Consider the following 15088-nt stretch of genomic DNA (forward strand, 5'->3'; position numbering starts at 1 on the left):
TGCCCTCTCCTTGGGAAATCTGAGCTGCCTTGAGCGAGTTTTGTAAGGCAAACCAAACTCTTTCCCCTCCATAAAGATGTCAGGGTGCAAAGCAGACTGTGCCAAAATCAACCTGCAGAGATTAATAAAGGGAGGACAATATCACAGTGCTGGGCATCAACTACTCTTCTGTCATGCAGGAGACCCTTTGCATATGTATGGCATCATATTGAAGGGGGTCTGAGATTGCACAATTGGTTGCAGTCTCATAGTGTCAGTTTACAAAGGGATTCTTTGAGCCTCCTTGAACAACTTGAATTCATGTAATATTAAACATGCACAGGCCAGATTCTGATTTGTTCTCTTTGTTCTGATCAGAAAGTATAAAGCAGCTGGATTTAGACACATTTGTACTGAATAAAACTCCTGATAATGTTGATTCTGTCCACTTTATATTGGGGCCATTTTGTGTAGGATGTGTGAGGAACATGGTCGAGCTCAGATCTGCAAGTGCAAGGTCCTTAAAGACTTGGTGTTAGCAGCATATGTCAGAGCAGCCACGAGTCTGCTGTAAACAAGGTTGGGCTGAAGCAGCAAAGACTGGCCATGTCAGATAGACTCCAATTCTAAAAGCTCCAAACAGTATCCCATCAGGTTTTTAATTTACATTAAAAGGCCATAGTGACAATCACAACCATACAATATGTCACTCTCAGAAGTCTGTTCCACAGAATCCTGCATATGCAGTAACCAAACACAAGGATTTCATTCTTGACACTGTACACTACACACAAACTGCTCCACATATGTTCACAGGGTGGGTAGCATGGCACATGCTTTTTCTACTGAAATTTCTAAATGTCAGGGACGCTACACATTTTTCTCAGCAGCTCTTCTATCGGGTGGGTGATGGAGGAATAAACAATAAAAAGAGACGAGCAATTTTATCCAAGGTCAAAAGGAATTATCTAATACAAAAAAATAATCTAGAATGCATGATAAAAAAAAAGTCTTTGATTCCATGATAAGTGTAAATGAAGTTAGGTTTTAAATATTTCTACTAAATATTCATAATTTTATTGCATTGTTCACATCTCTTTGCATTTTTTTGAATCTGCAGCTCCAGAACTATGAAAACCTCCTTTTCTGTTATAGTACAGTATTAAAAAAAAACCCAACCTAGACACACTAAACCAAACCAAATCAAACCAAACCAGAAAGACTTAAGGAAAAATGTGTATTTTAAAATATTTTGTTAAATTTCAAACCAGTCTTGGGTTTCTGTTTGATTCATTTTGCATTGTAAAGGGGTAGCCTGCTCAACCCCTCTTCCTGACACCTTTGGAATGACAGTACCAGTTTTCTATGGGAAAAGACTGCAGCTATGCAACATGTTTCTCTCTGTGTGAAATTCATTCACTGGCTTCAGACTGGTTCAAGGCTCCAAAATAATTTCAGCAGAAATGTGAAATAACAGAAAATAGTAAATGTAATCATCAAGTAAGCAAATTATATTAGTCCCCTCTCACTACATTTCTGTGAAACTATGTGGTAGAGAGTGGAAGCCTGTCTCATTTTACTGCAAAACATTTCACCGAATTTTAATAATATGCGGCTTTTGTGGCCCAGCCATTTCGTTGGTATAAATGAACTGTAAACCCCCTTGAGATTAAACTACATGCTGCTAATTACAAACAGGCATTTAGGCTTTTGTATTTCAACAAAAAAGGCTGAAGATTGTGACCATTTATCTCCTTTCATGGCTAGAAATGTATGTTCAGTGCAATCTTTAATGCAGCCACCTGTGAGAGACCAGTCCTCAGAACCCACACTTGTGAGAAGTGGTGTTGAAACCCCATTGTAAACCCCTCTAACAAAGTTTCATTTGCATCCCAAAAGGCCTGCCTGGGAGGATGGAGACGATGATGGCTTGCATATGGCCTGCAGACTACATGTACAGTCATGGAGGTAACAACAACGATCCAGGGGCAGAGGAGGCAAAGGTCTACTCCAGCTGCTCAGTCTGATCACAGAATCACAGCATCTTAGGAGTTGGAAGGGACCTTGAAAGATCATCTAGTCCAAGCCCCCTGCCAGAGCAGGATCACCTAGAGCACATCACACAGGAATGCATCCAGGTGGGTTTTGAGTCTCTCCAGAGAAAGAGACTCCACAACCTCTCTGGGCAGCCTGTTCTAGTGCTCTGTCACTCTCACAGGAAATAAGTTTTTTTTCTCATGTTTAAGTGGAACCTCCCGTGTTCCAATTTGCATTCATTGTCCTTTGTCCTATCACTAGACATCACTGAAAAAAGCCTGAAAAAGGCTCTGTCCTCCTGACGCTCACCCTGATGGCTCAACCATACTTACTCATCCTTGCAAAATAAGGAAACTAGGCCTATAAAACTGGGGGCTTCAATGGTGGGCTTGGGGAGCCTCACTGACACCAACTCTACCCTGTTGCCTGGCTCTCCTATTCTCTCTTTCTCTCTTTTCCTTCCTAAAATAATTTAGTAATGCAAGACCTAACCATGATTTCTCTCAGGCTGTGCAGCTTGAACATGTACGTGTTGTGTCTTCTGTGATCTAAATAAGCAACCTTCATGATTGCACAGCCAGAGATAATAATTGAAGTATCAGTATTCCTTCTATGGTTTTAATTAAACCTAAGATTTAAATACAGATCTTGAGTGTCATTTCACCTTAATCCAATCAAGGGGTATTGGATGGTTGAGCATTTCCTCGGGTTGTAACATTTTAATCACTCGCCTTGAAAGGGCCAGGTCTGAGATGCAGCCACACCTGGGGTCCTCTCTGAGATGGAGTTGAGGAAGCAAGGGAGTCCAGTCTGGATCTCCCTGAGTTGCCTTACCCGGGTAGTGACACTGCCGCTTAAAATATCACACACAGGAATCCATATACTTTTTACATTAAAGCAATGGTGTCTATTAGAAAAGACAAATATTTGTTGACAGGTGGATTGCCCAAGGCAGCAGACACCAGATCCTGGTGCCAGACTGCCAGCACATTACAAATACAACACATTACAGATTTGCCCCTATATCTGAGAGGGCAAAACTAGCAGAAGTTAGGAGTGATAACTTTCAAAGGAAGCTGGGAAAATCCATATGCAAGTCAAAAGCATTCTGGCATCTTAAGTTATAGCCAAAACCATATCAATACTAATAGGGAAGAAGAGAGAGGGGAGGGCTTTAAGGGGAGAAACAAAAATAAACAACATAATTGTTTTCCACCCTTTTCTCTTTTTAACCCTTTAAATCACCAGTTGAGAAGTTCTGTATGGCCCAACTGTACTGACTCCAACAATTTGGTCGAGACAATAGTAATGCATCAGTTACAGAGATACAAGTGGGTAGATGTGGAAACCATGTCCTTCCCTCTCTCCTACCTAGTGACTGCACAGAGTACTGATACCCCGACCTTGGTGCAGGAGCCAAGAAGCTGGCACCATTAATTGTGACTCAGACCTCCAAAATATCAACACATTAAAGCATAAAATTAATAGCTTTATCCACTCTTCCTTTGACAAAACTTTTTCCTCTGACACAACCTGCCTCTCCCATACAACAAAATGTCCAACACAACCCATAAACACTGAATTCTTAATTGATTTTATACTCAGTTTTACATCAAAATTGATGTCAGATGTTTTTAAGATATGCATAGTCCACATGTAGTACTCTTACCTTAATAAGTCAGCAGGATGTCTGAACCAATCCAATGAAAATGCAGCCAACCTCCTAAGGAAGCAAACAAACATGTATATATATTTTATGTGTTTAAGTAAAATATAATAAAAACTATGACTATGAAATATATGAAGAAAGCCAGTCTGGTTAAAAATGGATGCCAGCAATGCATCAAAATACACACACTCCTCCCCAGCCTTTGGTTAACCTTAGCTGTAGATGAACATTTAAATATATTTGCTGCTAATATTAATTTTCTTGTCCCAGGTCTGATCAATATAGAAGATTTGCCTTTATACTGCATCAGAAATGACAGAGGAAATTAATAATGATTGAAATGCTTTCTGGTCTTATGAGTAACAGGACAACTAATTTCAAAACAAAAGCTGAACTTTCTTTTTGGATTTCTGGAAGATTATTTTTTTTTAGTTCCACAGCTTTATTCAGCTTTCCTGAGGGTTATAATTATTTTCTTTTCATCTGTAACGAAGACTTAAGACTAATGAAAATAAAGCTTTCAGATTCTTAGAGGCTAAAATAAGAATTAGTAATAGTTTAAGTTAGAAGTCTTAAAAGTAATTATATAATCTTACAGTTCTTCATGCCATTTGAAGACAACCAGTAAAAAATGAGGGCATATAACTCCCAGAGATCAAATTATTGGCATTACTACTCAGGTTTTAGTCATTATATAAAAACAAGGGAAAACTTAAACTAGTTGAAGGAAATAAAATGTAAAGCTCATTAAGAAATGCATACTTCTTTATAAGATTCTTATTGAGCTTCTATATCCCATTGCTACAAGACATCTCTGAAACCAGAAGCCATCAAATGAGACAGGGAAGAGACTCCTGACATCACAGAAAAGTAAAAAATATTGTGCTTTAAGTCCTCCACTGCTCTCTGACAATTTATTTCAGTTCTCACCACAGAACTTCTCAGTCAAATACCCTGTTTCTATGATGAATATCTAATGGAGTTTTATAAGGACAGGTTTTGGGGTTTATTATCAGTGACTCAGACACACATCACTAATTGTTCTAGGATGGATGAAAAAGGCTAAAAGTTAGAAGCTGAATTATCACTGATTTTCATACACCAGAATGTCCTAAAAAACTGAGAGTGTGAGTCCATATATGCAACCCGTATTTCAGTGCAATTGTACTTCCCTCTCCAGTGATTACAGATTAAGCACCTTAGTGACAGCACCTGTTTTAGGACCCTTTCAGGATTTATTTTTCCTAGTAACTCATATATAGCCAAATATAAAGTTCAGTCTAGATATTCTCCTCAAATTTGCTGTCCACAGAGATAGATCTCTGTTTCAGATCTAAGTTCCTGCTTCCCCTTTTGCACCTCATCTTGCTTTAATTGAACTACATAATTAAGAAATGCCTTAACAGCACCTTCTTGCAGAGTTGAAGACCTCAGTCAAAAGGTTTTTCAGGTGACATCCCATACCTTCCTACATAGGCCTGTAATGCCTGTTTCTCGCTTACATGTTGTTTGCAAATGTATAAGGCATTGATTTCTGCCAGCTATACTATGGAGAACAGTACGTAAGGGGAACATGAGCAAAGAGGATGTTCGAGCTACAGCTGGAACCTATAAAATAACTTGAGGAAGGAAATTGTGGGGAAAATACAAGCTTTGGGTTTTCTGAAAACTGCAGATTGATGTGACCTTCACCAGGAAAGTTTTATTAACTGCAGGAGGATTCAAGGGTATTCAAGGGATTCAAGGGACTGGGGTATTTGAAACAGATGTGGATGGGAATTAAGCTTTAAATTCATTTTCTAGGTAGAAAAGATGGGGCTGGTCATGTTTTCTTTATTTTGTCTGAGGCTTATTGCATTTTATTTTTTTTTCTGTTTCTGTATTATTCCATTTTCAGAATCTAAAGAAAGATGGAATAGGTTGCCCAGGGAGGTTGTGGATGTCCCCTCCATAGAGGTATTCAGGGCCAGATTGAATTAAGCTTGTGCAACCTGGTCTAGTATGAGGCATCCCTGCTCATAGCTGGGAGGTTGGAACCTGATGATCTTGAAGGTCCAACCTTAACCATTCTATGATTCCATTATTCTAAATATGTGGTCCTACAGATATATATACATGTATAGATACATGTATCCCTTCCAACATGTCATGGTTTGGGCCTAACATGACAACAACGATCCCTGTGGCTGCTTACTCAACTTCACCCGCCTCATCTCTCCCTCAGCACACACACATGCACACACACACACACTGTGGTATGGGGAGGACAAACCCAACTACAAGCTCATGGGTCGGGACAAAGGTTCTTCACCGATTAAGGTCCCAGGCAAAACAGACTCAACTTGGGGAAAAAAAAAAAAAAAAAAATTCACACTAATCGCACCCACACAGGACACAGACACACCCAGAGCAGGGCTCACATATGTTACCCCACCCCTCCCTTCTTCCCAGCCCCAAATCCCTTTGTTCCCGGTTTCTCTCCCTCCTTCCCCCCAGCGGCACAGGGGGATGGGGATGGGGTTTAGAGTCAGGTCACAGGCTGGTGGGTCCTGCTGCTCCTTCCTCCTCAGGAAGAAGGATTCCTTACAGTCCTGCCCTGCTTCCCCACAGGGTCCCTCCCATGGCAGAGAGTCCTCCACCAACCTCTCCTCCATGAGTCCTTCCCACCAGGCCCGGAGCTGCTCCAGCCTGGGCTTCCCACAGAGTCACGGCTGCTTTGGGAACAAACTCCCCTGGCCCAGGGGCTTCCAAAGCTGCGCGATCAGAGTCCACAGGCAGCAAATCCACTGCCCACAAAATCCAAGCCCACTGGCTAAATTCATCCCTCCTGGCACCTTTAGGGAATGTTCCATCACGTTCCTCCATGAATACAAGGGGACAGCTGCCATTTTGCCATGGGCTGCAGGGAAACTTCTGCTTGGGTGCCTTTTCCCCCTTCTTCCTCATCAAACACCCGGGATCTTCACCCCAGCACTGCCTTTCACCTCTCCAGCAAAGGTCTTCTTTCTAACTGCTTGCTCTGCTCAGCTCTTATCTCAGGTCTGTCGTTATGTTAATGGCAGAGGCGCATCTATTGTCTCTATGATGTCTCCCTGGTTAGGCTTGGAGCAGGGGGAGCTTCTCAGCTTCTTACCAGAGCTATTGCTGTGGCCCTTCCCCCACTACCAAAAAATCCTGCCAGTCCAGACCAACACACACCCTTAACCATTCTATGATTCTATAGTTAGCTGTCAAACAAACAAGCAAACAATACACTTTTTCTATCATTCCTTTTTAAAATTCCTGGGTTTAGAATTTTAAATCCTGGAGGTCCATTCAATGAGAAGGAGGGACCAGCAGGTGTTTTATATATGAAATCTGCAAAGTTTTTGTTTGATTTTCAACAGAAAAAAAAAAAAAAAAAAAGGAGTAATTTAGTGTATATTACAGAGTTAACCAGTAAGAGATAAAAATGCGTTTCTGAATTGTGACTGAATTGTCAGATCCTTCAAACTTTGTGCTGGAGTTTACTCTGCAATTTACCCTGGAGTGTAAACTCCAGATCCCTGTCCATCCCTGTTTCCTTAAGTTTAAAGTTAGCATGTATATAACATTATATTGTCAAAATAAAATCTGAAGTCATGGCACATGTGAATAGAAGTTATGAATCAAACTCAGGAGGCAGCAAGCAGGCATGTTCCACTCTCACATTGCCCTGTGCAATATTTCCAGTGGATATTACAGTCTTTCCACTTAGCCCAGTCTTCTTGTTGATTGTAAGAAATCTGTCACTTCCATCCAGAAATCTTGATATCTATAATTTCCAGTTCCTGACATGTGTTTATTCATTTTTATGTGTTTTAATCAACCTACATTTATATCCAGTAGGCTTGATTGTCCTGTATTTACTGTGGCTTTACGTTCATGTGCATTTATTGATTTCTGTTGCTTTTACTGCCAGCTCCCCTTGGCATTACTGGGAGAAGAGTAGAGCTCACAGTTTTTATGTTTGGGATCTTCTCAAATAGATGTAAAGCAAAACTGCTGTGAGCAGTTTGGCAACATTTATGCCAGATATTATTATTTTACTTTAATTTTCATCTATTAAAAATGCACTTGTCTTATTGGAGATGTTGGTTCTTGTAGAGAAAAAAACCCTAATAAATTTCACTGAGTAACTATTTTAAGTGGCTGTATATTTGAGTAGCTAATAAATATGCCTGATTTCAGCACTGGGTTTACTATATTTTTAATTTTCCAACAGATTTGCCATAGTTTTAAAGGATTCATCTGAAGCCATCTGGTCTATTTAAAGGGCACAATGTACTTAACTATTCAAAAGACACTTGATCCCATGAATGCACTTTGCTAGTAATGGGATAGTCATTTTCCAGGCCAGTAAAAAGCTATTACTCACTGGAACACAAACAGGTTGTGAGAGGGAACGCTCAGGCTGATGGCTGGCAGCCTGACAAAGGGAAAAGGGAAATATAGCTCTTTCCTGAATTAAGTTGCATTGACTGTGTCTGTTCCAAGCATTTGACTCAACTCCCTTTTTCTCATGATACTTATGACAATAATAGGATAACAGATTTATGTCATGAAGGCACTGACCTTTGTCAGAGGGAACATTTTGACAGGAAAAAATGTGATATGCTGCTACACTCTGTAATTTTGACAATGACTGACAGTGTGGCTGTATGTCAACATGGCAAAGCTTATGCTTGTCATCTTTGGATTAACTCCTGGGTTTTTTTTAGGGTATTTGATCACATAAACCTTTTCTAATGAAATTGCTAGATGGAGACAATTCATATTGCCAGGAAGCACTGATTAATCCCATACCCAAAGAAGTAACTTGTGCTCTAGGGAAAGATGGGTTTCGGAAAAAGTGACAGGTAAACCTAGTGAGCACCAATGCTTCTTCTGTTCTTTCACTCCAGGGTGGGGTTACTCTCAGCTTGAGAAAGTCAATTTTATGCTGCCTGCTTTGTTGATGAATGTTTGTGTTGATGATGAACATTTGGTTCTGTTAATTTTTCTGTTGAAGAGCTGGATATGATGGAATGTGAGCAAATTTTAACCTTGAGAACAGAGGTGTTACTGCATGGAGTTTGAATACTTAGGTTATAAGCAATATACGGATGAAATATTTTTTCTTTGTCTTCAGGATTGGAGGATAGAGACACTAAATGGCTACAGTAACAAACAATCCCATCCATGAGAAAAAGCCATATATCCAGATAGTTAGACAATGTGAAAAGGAAAGAAGCACAGAAAAAGCAATTTGTCCAAAGATAGGGTGCAAATGTTCAGTATCTTTTTTGGAATTATACATAAAAACTTCCACTTTACAGTTCAGTAGTCAAACTCATCTGTTTATACTGTTGTTTTTTTTCAATCTGAGTAATGATGTCTTATTTTGGGGGGATAGCAGTATATCATGCAGTGTACAACTTTTTTTTAGTCTAGCATGAAGAATATCTTCAGTGCTGTGCGGTGCAAATGAAATTGACAGCCTCTGCCCTGGAGGATCTTATCTTGCAAACTCTTACACATGAGTAATTTCATTCACTTGGACTTTATTTCCATTCCCAGTGAAATCACTGGTGAAATTCCCAGTAACTCCAGCAAAGCAGGAGCAAGACCAAGGGCAGTAACACTGACTTATGTCTCTCAGGGAACAAATCAATCCAGAATGCAATCAAAGCAATGAAAATTTGTTTCCCATCTTTCACCTTACTGATTTAGGTATAAAATTGCCTAGAAGTAGCATCACTTTTCATTCAAATCTCTGAGTGACATATAACGAGGTTTCATTGTTCACTATGACACTTTGACAAATGTTGTGTTACTGTTACTCTTAAGGGTGACTATACAAAACATCCTCAGTCCTGAAGCATAGCACAAGGGTAGGGGGAATCCAAATGAATTATGCATAAAACATGAGAAAGGAAGCCAATGTTAACTAATTTAAAAATGGGTCAAAATCATGACAACTTACTTGGTTACAAGTGAAGGCATTTTTCTAAAATATTAACCAACTGTTTCCCTTCTCCTAGATTGATTTGCAGAACAGAAAAGGTCATTTCCAGGCAGATGGGGAGTTTCCCAAGCAGAGGGGAATTCAGCTTCTACATGCCAGATATAATGAGAACCAATAAATTAGGCAAAGCTGCTGTTTACCTAAGCTGAAATATTGATGGCCAAGCCCACAAGGATGCTAATGTCGACATTCATCATTTTTTTAAGTCTTGAAATTTAGAGCACAGTAGCACATGTTGTGATAGATCTATTTATCATGGGTACAGTAACATTAGAAAAGGTACCAACCACAGAATACAAATCTAATGCAACTGAATAATTTCAGTTTATTCCACACAATTTTCCCTTTTATCAGCTAAAATAAACCAGATTGTAAAGCAGTACTAAGAATAAAGTATATGGCTTGAAGTAGCAGATTAGAAGATCTTCTATGTTACCAGTGACTATAAGCTGTTCTGTAAACTACATGATATGATCTGGTGGTCTTCATCCATTTCCCAGATTGTGACACCATATGGCCCCTTATGCCAGTGCAATCCAGGCATAAGGATTGTAACAAACCTTTCAAGACAAGAAGGTATCATATGACTGGAAAACAACCAGTTTAACCACTGAAGTTAAGAGGACAAAAGTGATCCATAAAACTAAGGCCCACTAACACTAGCTTCTGAAGAATGTGTTCTGAAGGAGAGAAAAATTAAAGGCATGAGAAAAAAAGGAAAACAGATTAAAATGCAAAACTCATTTGCCACCAGAACATTACATGATAATAACCCAGTAAATCAGGCAAATGAAGCAGCCTGGAAGAAAGTGTAGGCCCATCTCAAAGGAATGTCAACATATGCAGGGGAAATCAGACACGATGTTTTTCTAGATGTTTGTGTACAACTGCACAATGGTGTAATCATTGGTAGGAAAGCTTGTAAAACCAGAGTGTGGTGATGCAGTGTTGTGGTGGATGAATACAAGGATGGCTGCACACATGGAACACATATGGATGGACAGCATGTGCATGGATAACACATGGACTTCTGCAAAGAAACAGGGCGTAAGGCCTGTAGAGACCTAATGGGTCAGTATTAGAGGAGAGGTCACACCAAAACCGAAGTTGAGTCAGGTACCTTCTAGAGACTACTTGATCAGAGGTAATGAATGAAGCCTTGAAATCTTCTGCTCCCTAGTCTTGGTGGATGTCTCATGGAATTTTTTTTTTACCATATTTGCTAGGATCATCACACAGCAGGGCACAAGTAATCCCAGCATTTTCCAGATTGTTTTGATACAGCTTCTGGTGGGTTGAATGGAGTAGCTTTACTGCACACAAATGTGCGTGGCATGGAAAATAAATGGTAACTGGGTCTCCTATTCATGAACATAATCCTGATTCAGAGATATAATCTAACAAACATAAAACTACTCAGAGATGTGAAGAAGGACTTGGGGTACTGGTAGATGAAAAGCTGGACATGAACTTCCATGTTGCACTGGAACAAGCTAACCCTCTCCATCTCCAGGGATGGAGACTCCAAAACCCACCTGGATGTGTTCCTGTATAATCTGCATTAGGGGATCCTTCTCTAGTAGGGGGATTGGACTAGATGGTCTCCAGAGGTCCCTTCCAACCCCTGCTGACAGGCAGTATCTTCAGCATGTCCTTGTTGTCACACTGATTAAGCAGTTTCGGGGCTGAATCAGCAACATTGTAGCCAGTCAGTCCAGGAAAGAGATGTTTCCTCTCAACTCAGCTACCATGAGACTATATCCAGAGTACTATAGCTAGTTGTGGGTTTCCCAGGATGAGAGTAGCAAATCGAGGAAAGTCCAGCAGAAACCATCAAGAAGATCAATGGTTGGAGCACATGGCATACAAGGTGGGATTGAGAGAGAGAGAATTGTTTAACTGGGGGAAGTAGAAGCTATCTTCAGCTACAAGAACAGTGACAGAGGACACACACAGGCTCATCTCTCAGGTCCACAGTGTAAATACAAAAGGTAAGAAGGGAAATTCAATTTGGATATTGGAGTAATATCTTTTGTGATGAGAGTAGTAAAGCACTGGAGCAGGTTGCTCAGAGAGGCTACGGAATTCCCAGCCTTGGAGAGGACCCCTGCGCATCCCTGAGAAACCTGGACTAACTTTGAAGCTAGTCCTACAGAGTACCTGCGGGCGACTGGACTAGGCAATCTAAGAGAGCCTTTCCAATGTTAATTACTCTGTGATTCTTTGACTTTTAGTATAAATGTAATGAAGAATTGAGTGGGTAGTGAACCGAAGCATCCTGGCAAAAAAAACTGTCCTAGCAGAAGGAGGCTACCAGCACAATTTTATTCACAATTCCCATCAAATTTTTGGTAGAACAGTACCTGAAAGCTGCAGTACAGTGATACATTGCTTTCTGACATGGAAAAAGATTTTGTCAATTGGAACCTCATTCTGAAGCAACTGGAACCTCATTCTGAAACAACATTCTGAAAGCTTCAGCCAGTATTTTAATGGAAAATTAATCTCAATCTATTTTATTTAAAAATAACAAACCAAAACAACCACCTGAAAAACAGAAAGCTGTGAACTACGATTAAATCTGGTGTAATAAGATGGGATCCAAACTATGGTGATCCAAATGCTTGGCTCCTGGTACAGCTCCTTTGCACAGATGTGTTATCTTAATGCTGAGCTAGTAACACTCCTGGGAATTCTCCATCTGTAAGGAAAATCCTAGCTGGCAGAGAAAGCAAGTATACTTGGCTTTGCTCCAGGGCACTGAAAAGAAGGCTATTTTCAGGACAGAGGTGGGAAGCTAAAATAGTTCATTATAATGGATACTGATTTTGACAGTAATGAAGATGACTATCACCTCTCCATACAAGTAGCTGAATACGCTGAGTAATGAGACTAATGAAAATAGATGTACATTCCACATAGTTTGGGGCAAAAGTTTCACCTTTTGGTTGAAAAATAACAAGATGGTTCAGAAACATTGAATTTTGGAAGCCCTTACATTTACTAGAATAAATTAATACTATATAAAAAACAAACAAACAAACAAACAAACCCCCAAAAACCTAAAAACAAAAACAGCAAAACAAACAAAACCAACTGGATTTCTTATTATAGGAATTATTTCCTCTGCTAGTTACATGGTTTTCCACAGCAATAATTGAAATATGATGCTGGATTCTGATTTTCCTGTAACTTTGTAAATCCAAAGTAGCATAGTTATTAAAGTATTTCTTATTAATATTTACATGGTCTCTTGAGAGCAGAAAAGAGTTCATACATAACCAGTCTTCATTTTCTTATTTTTTTAATTTTTTTTTTTTTTTACAGTGAAAATGACTGACTGTAGCACAGAAAGAAACAATATGATCAGCATTTTGAAGCACACTCCCTTTGAGACTACAGTCTTCTAATCATTTAGGGTCACATTTCATAAAACACAAGAAAGAACTTATTTGCTCTGATTAAAGAGAAAAACATCAATACTGTAGAAGTCATATATCTGTATTTTCTTAAGACAAGCTGCCCAATTCTGGATAAACCTGTCCTGCTAATAAATTTTATTTATTAGTAATGTCAGGCTATGAAACACTGCACAATTTTCAGTACAGCCCAGATACTAAAAAGTCTTCCTCTGTCTTTCATATTCAGCATAGTTCTGGATTCCAGATGAAACTCCAGACAGGAAGATTTATGCAATGTGCACAGAGTGCATTAATCCACTGCACTACAAAGTCCATTAATTTTGAATATTGCTATCAATTACACTACATGACATGGTGATAACTACAAGATTACCTTTATAAAAATGCCTTTCTTGATACTGAGGGCCTTGTTTTTACTCTCTGGATAATTTGAGCAGTTTTGTACATGTACATGGGTAGCTGTAAATCTCACATATGCATGTATGTTAAATATGTACATTAATATTCATTACATCTTTAGATTTATAACATCAGGATTCTTGTTTAATTAAATTAGAGATTGTAAACTGTTTTATTTGTTTATTTTTATTGTTAAACATTGTAAATTAAATTATCCATAAAGGGAAGCTAACAAAATAAAGGTCAACAATGGAAAATAAAACCAACTATTCCATCCCATTTCCATGGATTTAAAGGGATCAGACTAAAGATCTAAAGAGAAATTCTCATTCGACTGAACTGTTCAATTTTATGGAGTTGAAGTTCCAATTTTAGAAGAGAGACTCACACTGTTAAATTCAGACACTTACAGCATTTACCTTGAATGAGTAGGGAAGAACTAGATGCTTTACAAAGTTGAGGCATGTTAGTGTGTAAATCCAGTAGGTGAATATGATCATAGGGGTCTGAACAGGCTGTTGAGATGTGCTGACAGAAACCCCCTGAAGTCCAACAGTGGCAAATGAAAAATAGTTTGGGTTGGAAGGGAACTAAAGATCATCCAGTTCCAGACCCCATCATGGGCAGGGACACCTCCCACTAGACCAGTTTGCTCAGAGCCGCATGCAACCTGGCCTTCAATCCTTCCAGGGATGGGGCTCCCAGAACTTCTCTGATCAACCTGTTCCATTTGTCTTGCCACTTCAAACTAAAAAATTTCTTCCTAATGTCTAACCTAAATCTACCCTCTACCAGCTAAAAAACTATCCCCCTTGTCCTACTGTTACATGCTCTTATAGAAAGTCCTTTCTCAGTTTTATTATTATTTAAGGTTTTGTGTGTGTGTGTGTTTGTTTGTTTGTTTTACTTTTGTTGTTCTTTTTGTTTTAATTTGTTTTCAGTTGGAGGATTGCCAAACAATGGAGTAGGTTTTCCAGAAAGGCTGTGCAATCTCTGTCCTTGGGTGTTCAAGACTAGAGAAAACTTTGAGTAATCTAATCTAATCAGACCTGCTTTGTGCAGATGATTGAACTGGAAACCTTCCAGAAGTCCCTTCCAACTTACATTATTCTCTGAATCTGTGACTTTTAATGGAGCTTTTCTTGCCATATTCAGCTGGCAAATGGATAGTTAAAGCAGCTGTCTTGTATGTGCAAAGTGATACGATAAGACATGAAAGACAAAAGCTGGAACACTGGAAATACTAGATAAATATAAGGAAAAACTTTCTCATCATGGCAGTAGTGAAGCATTGGATAAGGGAGTAAGAGACTTTGAAATTTCCAGGCTTGGAGACATTCAGAATATGGCTGAAAAAGATCTTAGGCAACTTGATCAAATTTTGAGGTTAGTCTTGCTTTTTGTGGCAGCCTTGACTCCACCAAGTCCAGAGGTCATTTCCAGCTAAAATCATTGTATGATTCTGAACATATAAAGTTCCAGTAAATTTCATTTTTATTTTAACAGCTTGCATTAAAAGTTGCCTCAGGAATTCTGCAATTACTTTTTGATAGAAAG

At 39.1% G+C, this 15088-nt stretch overlaps 1 long non-coding RNA gene across 1 annotated transcript in view; it reads right to left on the minus strand.

The window, feature by feature from the left end:
* Positions 1–3690: 3690 nt before the first annotated feature.
* The window catches only part of LOC127385571 (uncharacterized), a 309188-nt gene continuing 297790 nt past the window's right edge, over positions 3691–15088 (minus strand). Inside the window, exon 3 of the long non-coding RNA XR_007889704.1 lies at positions 3691–3739. This is a non-coding gene — a long non-coding RNA (uncharacterized LOC127385571). The remainder of the gene's footprint in view (positions 3740–15088) is intronic.

Source organism: Apus apus, chromosome 1 (genome assembly GCF_020740795.1).
Source record: "Apus apus isolate bApuApu2 chromosome 1, bApuApu2.pri.cur, whole genome shotgun sequence".
Classification (NCBI taxonomy): domain Eukaryota; kingdom Metazoa; phylum Chordata; class Aves; order Apodiformes; family Apodidae; genus Apus; species Apus apus.